Source organism: Teleopsis dalmanni, chromosome X (genome assembly GCF_002237135.1).
Source record: "Teleopsis dalmanni isolate 2A chromosome X, ASM223713v2, whole genome shotgun sequence".
NCBI lineage: Eukaryota > Metazoa > Arthropoda > Insecta > Diptera > Diopsidae > Teleopsis > Teleopsis dalmanni.
Genome location: NC_051848.1, coordinates 34,194,461 through 34,203,838, shown reverse-complemented (window position 1 = coordinate 34,203,838; position 9,378 = coordinate 34,194,461). Strand labels below are relative to the sequence as shown.

Sequence of the window (9,378 nt, the reverse complement as noted above, 5' to 3'; positions counted from 1 at the left end):
AAGCATTTTTAACGAAACGTTTTTGAGATATACGATATTTTTCGGATGAACGACTATGTGATAACCTGCTTTTCGGTAAGTATTGAACAATCACCCTTCCTCTGAGTCATTTCTATATTTTCGTTTCTTGGACCCCGAATCATCTGTTTAAATTAAGGCATGTTAGTACGAAACACCCTCAATAAAAAAGTCTGCAGAAAAAAAATTTATTAACAATATATCGTAAGTAAATAAAAAGGAAAAATTCGATATATAAAATTAAATTTAATTCTAAATATTGTAATTTATATTATTAAAACACAGATCATTTTTGAAATTATTGCCGTTAATATTAACACATAATAAAATAATAACATAAAAATAATTTTTTTAAAATTGTGTTGAAAAAAAATTGTATAAAAAAAAAATGTGAAAAAAAAGATATATAAAAAATTAAATTAAAAAATTAATATTAAAAAAATATTAATTCCCTAAAAAAATTGAATAAAAAGATTAGAATAAATATATAAAATGTACACAATAAAATAAACAAAAATAGAATTAACAAGTAAAATTAGAATTAAAAAATTAAAAGACTAAAAAAGATAAAAGACTAAAAGAAAAGACTAAAAATAAAAAAAATCTATATATAAAAATTAAAAAATTCGTGGTAAAAAAAATTAATTTAAAAAAAACATTTAAAAAAATAATAAAATAAGAATAAAAAAAGAACGAGCAAGTAAAATAAAAATTAAGGAAAAAAATAAAAATTAGAAAAAATTAAAAATAAAAAAAAAAATTTAAAAAAGGAAAACAATACACTGAAAAAAAATAAATCAAATGAAAACGATGAATAAAAAATTAAACAAAATGTAATAAATAAAGATAAATAAAATGCAATAAAAATATAACCAAAATAAGTTAAAACAATAAAATAAAATATTAAAAAAATCAAATAAAAAATTGAAAATAAATAAAAGCAATTAATGCAATGAAATTTAAAATTTAAATAAAAAAAGCTTACATAAATATAAAAATAAATAAATCAAAAAAATTGAATAAAATAAAAAATGAAATAAAAATTTAAAAATAATAAAAATTTAAAAAAATTTAAAACAAAAATTATATAAATACAATGAAATGAGATAAAAGAAATGAAAAAGGTAGGTAAGAAATAACATAATAAGCTAGAAAATATTAAGAAAAAAATAAAATATAAAATAAAAATAATAAAAAGTTATATTAAATCAAAATAATAAATAAATAAAAAAATATTACATAGAATTAAAAAAATCAAAAAAAAAAAATAAACAAAGTAAATAGGATCAAAAAATTAATAAGATGAAATAAAATTTAAATATAAATAAATAAAAATATTAAAAAACTAAAATTAAATAAAAATAAAATAAAAAATATAGTAAAAAATAAAGTAAAAAATAAAAAAAATATAAAATAAAATAAATTTAAAAAATAAATAAGGTAAGAGTTCTTAAAAAAAACAAAACTAAAATATTCAATAGATAGAAACGAAGATAAAAGATATAAATAAAATCTTTTTACTCATGGAACTAGAAATTTAACAAAAACGATTTTGAACCGTAAATAGAAATTAAATCAAATTAATTAATTAATTATTTAAAAACAAGTTGTTAATATATACAAATATGATCATTAATAGAAGTACTTACCTCTACTTTTTTCTGAAATTTTAATAAGAAAAAGGTACTTAAGTCATATGTAACTCCCCGGTTGACCAGGCCGCCTTATAGCAAGACATTGAAAAACCATTTACAAAAATGAGCTTTACAAAAAAGAGTTGGTTTTCAGATTTGGCTTCAAAAAAAAAGTAGATTGTCAGAAAGTACTTCTTTTGCAGTTTGTCGGACTGTTCATTGGTTAGATATTGTTAAATTACCTTAATTCAATGGGATGGTTTCTTGCGTGGGATATATAATAAAGTATATATCTAGAAGAATATCAGTTGAATTGCTACTACAGTTCAACTGCAGTTCAGTTCGTACCTACTTTGTTATTATCAAGTTAGACAATGTAGATGGAACATGTAATAGCAGTAATTTCTAAACATTCTTACTTAGCTTTATATTTTCCATCATAAAGAACATTCTACATTTTATGAAAGGCTTGTAATTATTCTAAACCCTTCGACTTTTATATGGTAGCATAATGTTATCAGATTTAAATGGGTTCCTGCAACCATCGTAATAACGTAATCGAACCGAAGTGTGGTTGTGCATTCAATTCCACACCACCATTGAGGTAGAATGCAGGGAGCGTTTTTTTTTTACATGGTCTCCCCAGTAGGCGTAATCCATGATAAGAAACATTACACAATAAATAATAGGAAGATGGCCAATTTTTAAAGTTTCATGTAAAAAGGTAAACTTCTAATTATGTTTATCAAAAAATATCTTTTTTGTATTATTTATACAAAACATTCTTTTTATTTATTAAGATTGTTATTGTGTTGCTCATCAGAGCAGTAAACACTACATCAGGCAATTTTAATAACTACTATCTAAGTGAATATCAACTACATAATATAAAATTACCTACATTTAAACCAATAGTACAAGTTTTGTCAATTTCTAATATATTCAGGGGAACTGTGCAACTAAAGAGACATGAGTTATTTATTGTTTTTAGGACAGTTTTGGCAAAGCTCAAAATTTTTGGATCATTTTTGGATCAATTTTTGGGAGAATTAAAAACACGAAAATGCGGAGTATGCAAATACAATATATGACACAAATTGGAATAATTAATCTGGATTTATTATAGAAACGATTCAATATTAAAGTCTACAATGTAGAAATTATTATACTATAAATATATAAAATTTATTTAAAGGAAACAAAACAGTGATAATGTACAAGTCAGAAGAAAAATAGAGAATACCATTATTACTAAATGACATGACCACATACAAATCATTACAAATAAACTTATAATATAATCAATGATTTTGATAAAAAGGAAATATACCTATGTACCTATCAATATAGGGAGTTAGATTATCAAAAAAAAAATTGAAATTTTATCTCTATGTAGTCCTCATAAAGATATCTAAAAATAGAGTAAGTAAAATGATTGAACTTTGGCTAAAAGATAATAATTGCTTTATTATGACAATCAATTGTATCAACAAAAGTTTGGTATGTCCATGGGCAAAGTCATATCACCTACTATAATGACTTATGACTAATGACTTACCCGAAATAGACCTAACAAAGCGTAACGAGAAGATAACTAAGTATTCGAAGAAACGGTGGCAAATGTTAATGTCCTAAAATGGCTAAATCAATAAAACTAATTTAATGAAGCATTTAGACAAGACAACTAGTTCCATAAACTTCAAACTGCTTATGGATGACATCTTCACTGTACGTACATTACGTATTGGATGTTGATTATGTTAAAACCTAATAACAATTAATACTAATTTACTGCTAATTGACAGGTGTAAGCAATTTAACTAAAAGATTCAAAAAAAAAAATATATATATATGTAAAATAAAAACTAAATAACATGTACCCATTAAAAACAAAAAAATTTAAATAAAACAAGTAAAAACAAAATAGATAAAATAAAATATATTAAAAAAAATAAATATTAAACAAAAACACAAAAATAAAATAATTAATAAAATAAAAACTAAATAAAAAATATTAAAAAAATATAAATGAAGTTAAAAAAAGAAAAAAGTATTATAAAAAAAAATATTACACAAAAAGGTAATAAAAAAAATGTTATAAGAAAAAAAAAAAAATAAAAAAAATACAATAAATTTTTAAAAATATATGAAATAAAAATTTCAAGAAAATGAAAAAAGAAAATATGAAAATGATCAAAAATAAGAGATAATATAAAAAAGAAAAAAATAAAAAATATATAAAAAATTTTAAAAGTAAAAAATAAAATAATATTAATATTATTTTCACATATAATAATTTAAATGTGACTGTACCACACTCTGAGATAACGGTTCTAAGTGGGGACTTACAAAACAAAAAGGAACACAAACATTGAACAAACAAATGAAGAAGGAAGAAAAGAAAATGATTCTCTGACAGGACAGGCTTAACCAGAAGGGTAACTAAGTGCAGTACTCAAAAATTGGAGGTATACCTGGTCTCTTTGGCGAGATCACATTTTGAAAATAAGGATAGACAAAACAGAGACACTTAGCAAATATAAAACCATCCTTGACAGGATTAAATAAAACGCCCATACTATATAGGAGAAAAAAAAAAAAATATATATATATATATATATATATAAATATATATGTTTTATATATATTTATAAAACATAATACAACGAACACACTATACACAAATAACAAATCTAATATAAACACAATGGATAAATATAATGAAGTTTATCAAATCAAATGCAACTAAGTATATGGAATACAGCCAATAGGTTTACTCGAAGCATTATAATACCGAATGCTCACGACGGTCCCACCGACGAAGTATTTGATATTTCGTGTATACTAGGAGCATATATCCATTTGAACAAAGCGGTTTAAAGCGACTTGCTTTAATTCCTCATAAAAAAAAATATACATAGACCTCTCTCATGACCTCTCGTTCTGCTTTTATCAGCCACCGCGCAATAATTAATACAGATTCATCTGCTTCGTGGTCTCAGAAGCAGAATAAGTTCAATTTAAACATAATTAGACAATTATCTTTTATATAAACTTATTTATGAAAATAAACTTCTATGCTTTTAAAGCAACCAAAGCAAAATACACTGTTCTTATTATTATTTATTATTTATTTAATTTTTTTTTTTTTGTGTTAATTCATAACTGTGGCGAACACGTTTTTCATCTAAGTGTTTTTATTATATTTCTAATATAATTTTGCCCATACTTAAATTGACCATTTAACTGTGTAAAAAAAATGAAAATGTAAATAATTAAACAATTTAAATTAGAAAACTTTTACTTTCAAGAGGTTTTGCGTAACCTTTCTTCTGGCAGGGCTGACTGACATAACTTAATTATTTCGACTTGTACGAATATAAAAAAATTTATTGAAAAAATAACTTTAAAAGTTGAAATAAAAAGTTTATGCATAAATTAAAACCTAAAAATAAAAAAAATTGTATAAAATGTAATTAAAATGTTGTTAAGAGCGCAAAATATAAAACAAAGTGTTGGAAAAAATATGTGGAGCATTTAATAAAATTAAATATTCAAATTAAAAAAAAAAGAATTGCTGACAATTTACTGAAGTCGAAAGGCTAATAAAAAATTAAATTAAAAAAATACTAAAAATATTATATAATAATTTTTTACAAAAAACCTGACGACCACTTCAATGCAAATACTTTTTAGCACGTTTTCGATGATTTTTTTTTAAATTTTTTGTTAAGCAACCCACAAAATTTAGTAAGGAAAACAAAAAATAACGTGAAGTTTATAATAACAAAAAGGAAAATTAAAACTCGAGTCAAAAAGTCCAAAAAAAATATAAATAAATTAGCATAAAATTAAAAGTTCCTCAATTGAAAAGCAGAAATAAAGGATATTCGGGTCGTGCGGGAGCATGTCCTTGTTGAGTCTGCACACACACGTTCCTTACGCCTCAGTTAATATTTTGCATATTCAAAAAAAATTAGCTTCCACTGTAACAAATTAGCCTTTTGCGATTGCATAAATAATAAATATTTGAACAGTTGCAAATTTCACATATAATACGACGTCAAATATATGCGAAACCTAGAGAGGAACGAGGAATGAGGAACGAACGAGGTTTTATTCAAAATTTATTTATGAGATATTTTTTTTTCTACAAAAATATTTAGTTATTTTATACGCTATTATTTGCATATAGGATACCTATAAGAGCGTTCTTAACGCACTTTGGCACCATTAAAATGTCCAAAAATAATATACCTTGGCAGGTTTCCTAGATATCGAGAGAACCTCAAGCAACGTGAATACGGATATGAAAAGCACTAATGCGTTTACGTTGTAATAATAACTACTACATCAATAAATTTAATAAAATTCATTTTTTAAAAATGTTCAATTTAAATATATTCGTTTAGATTTGTGTTAAGATTCAGAAATAAACTAAACGCTTTAAACATAATATTAGCCGTAATTTTTTCTTTCAGAGTAGCAAAAAAATACTCGCAACTTACGAAGAAAACTTTTGTTTAAAAACAAAAAAAAACAAAAAAAAGAAACAGAAATAATAAAAATCTAAAAATAACTATAAAAAAATATGTTACAAGATTAATTAAAACAAAAAAAAATTTTAAAAATATAAATAAAAAACAACTTAAATAAAACTTAAAGAATAAAATAAATATAGAATAAAAAAAATATTTTTAATAAATAAAAATATTCTGAATTGTCGTATTTTTAAATTACTTATTTTTATTTTCATAATTACTTTTATTATTTTTAAAACAAAAGTACCATAAAAGAAAAAGAAAAAAGTATTAAAATCGTATAAAACAATATAAAAAAAAGACAAAAATTAAATATAGAATAAAAAACCAAAGAGAAAACAAAAATTTAATTGTCTTTTTAAAGAAAAATAAAAATTAAATAAAACAAAAACTACAACAAAAAAAAATGGAAATGAATGAATATAGAAAAAATATAGAAACCAATTTATTTGTGGGAACTGTATTGGAACTGTAGAGTTGAAAATATAAAATTTAAAAACAAAAAAAAAGAAATAAAAGAAACAGAAATCAATAAAAATCTAAAAATAAGTATAGAAAAATATGTTACAAGGTTTTTTAAAACAAAAAAATTTAAAAGATATAAATAAAAAACAAAATTAAATAAAACTAAAATATAAAATAAAACATAGAATAAAAAAAAATTTTTTTTAATAAAATAAAAGTATTTTGAATTGTCGTACTTTTAAATTACTTATTTTTATTTTTATAATTATTTTTATTATTTTTAAAACAAAAAAAAATACCATAAAAAAAAGAAAGAAGTATGAAAAACGTACAAAACAATATAAAAAAAAACAAAAAAATTAAATAAAGAATAAAAAAACAAAATTTAATTGTCTTTTTAAAGAAAAATTAAAATTAAATAAAACAAAAATTACAAAAAAAAAAAATGAAAATGAATGAATATAGAAAAAATATAGAAACCAATTTATTTGCGGACTGCATCTGTCAGGATTTATAAAAAATCTAAAATTTCCAATGGATAAACTCAATGTCTAACTTACAGAGACTGAAAACCGAATTAATAAACAGACTGCCAGCACTTAACCACTTACTTTGTCTTGTTATGCTATATATACTACACATACATACTGTTAATATAATTTCCAATGTATCTTTAATCGCGTTACTATCACTTGGACAAAACGATTGTACCCTTTATTGGCAACAACTTGAAAGATAAAAAAAATAAAATTATAGTTCCTAATAAAAAGTAAAGATAAAGCATCTCACTAATAATACTGCTAATATTAATTGTCCAACTAAAAAAAATAAATAAGTGATTGAAGAGTTGTTTGAGTTTTCAACTTGGAGACAGTCTTCTGTCATGAAGATTAAATATTGCTTACCCCCATGTATATATACGCCCCATTAAACAAATAGGTGTGTACTTATTTTGATAATTGTTCAAAAATCGATACATGTTCGAAGACTCAGTGAATTAAATTCGAAATTTAAACGAAGAACTTATTTAGATTATAAAATTGGAATAAATTACTTGTAAATCATTTTCATTAATAAATGCATAATAATTAATTTGCATAATTTTTTTTTTAAAGTTTCATTCGTTGTTGTTGCGTTTCTTCTAATAAAGTTAGCAACGAGTTTGGACTGTTTTCATCTTTGTGAAGCAAACTTTAACCAAATAAATGGGAACGATTTTGCGATATGACACATTTACCAACTTATCACCTGTCGTAGTGAGAACAGTAGCGCTGAAATCGAGATCACTCAACTTGATTAATCGAAGCGCTTGTATGACAAATCTCGTTAATACGGAATGCAGTTTGACAGTACTCTAAGGTGTGTTCAGTGCTTGCCACATGTCGCATTCACTTGTCTTCGCCTTTACTTAACAAAATATCTAAAATGCTCATTTTTATTGCATTTATCCACTCTTCAATATTTCGTTATGTCAGTTATTTTAGTGTTTTTATAGGATTTTCCATTTTCTAAAAATTAAATAATTATTCACACATTACCGAAATTCAGGAATGACAACATGCCGAAATACAACTACAATTGACTCATTGCATTTACGTACAACTGCACTTCAATCGTCTCTCGACCAACTCCGACAAGACCAAAAAAGTTAGTGGGCCTAAAAAACTTGGATATCGCATTCCATTGCACCGCTTATGTAATTGGTTTGGCGTGTGAGGAGGAGTGCGCTTAAATGACAATTCAAATTATATGTAACACAAAATGATCAAATACCGAGAGCCTCGTTTGGAGTTAGTTTAGTTGAAAGCAAAGGAAAAAGGCTTAAAAAATATAGCACTCACCATTTCGTACTCAACAAAGACGAACAAAATATTTTAATAAAAAAATTCAATTATTAAGAGATATTTTCTTTTTTGGATGTTAAAAAGAATTCGTCGTATAATTGATTTTCGTATAAAAAGTAATTGAATATCATACTATTTTTACTACACTTAACTAAAAAGAAAATATACCTTCTGCTCAAAAAGTACCCGGAAAATATGGTTGACTTAGTACCAATTATCATGCAAAAGCTATACGATTTCACTGCACCCTTTCTGACCAACATTACGCAATCTGCTCGAGAAATCTGATCTTTCTCCATTTTCACTCACATGACTCTACACACAATGACCTGACTCCACACTACCTGTACAGGCTAACACAGTATAATCTAAATAGTAAGCTTATTTTCTTGGCCACCATATTTCCATATAGAAAAGTGGCGGCTATTCATCTTTGGATGGTGCTGGAATTTTAATTTTTTCTTTCGCATTTAGAAATAAAAAAATAATGTTCATGAAAATAATATTTGTACCTTATTGAAGCTACCTAGTCAAGAAAAGTAGAGTTAGAGCTCTGTTAACCACCGCCAATTTTTGTCCATTCAAAGGGTTTAGTTGTTTTGAAGTATAAAAATTCGTTTTTAAAAATTTTCCATCAAAGAAAGATATTCCTTCAACAGGAGTTGTACTTCTCAGAGATTTTTCTATAATATAAATATAATAATTACATGATTAACCATAAGTTTTTGATTTCAAAATCTAAACATACTTACAATGTATGCTATACAGTCTATCCGATGAGTCTGCTACAGTACTTCTAAAAACTTGAACTTTGTATCGATATAAACATAATATGTAGATATGTATGTGTCAAAGAAATATAAAACTTTCTTCCTT

General features: G+C 23.8%; 1 long non-coding RNA gene across 1 annotated transcript; it reads right to left on the bottom strand.

Annotated features, from left to right (window-relative positions):
* On the bottom strand, positions 1-9,378 carry LOC119689564. Its single transcript, XR_005253455.1, has 4 exons — positions 9,255-9,378; positions 9,015-9,185; positions 8,671-8,945; positions 1-191 (listed from the first exon to the last, which is right to left on the bottom strand). It is a non-coding gene; the product is annotated as an uncharacterized LOC119689564 (long non-coding RNA).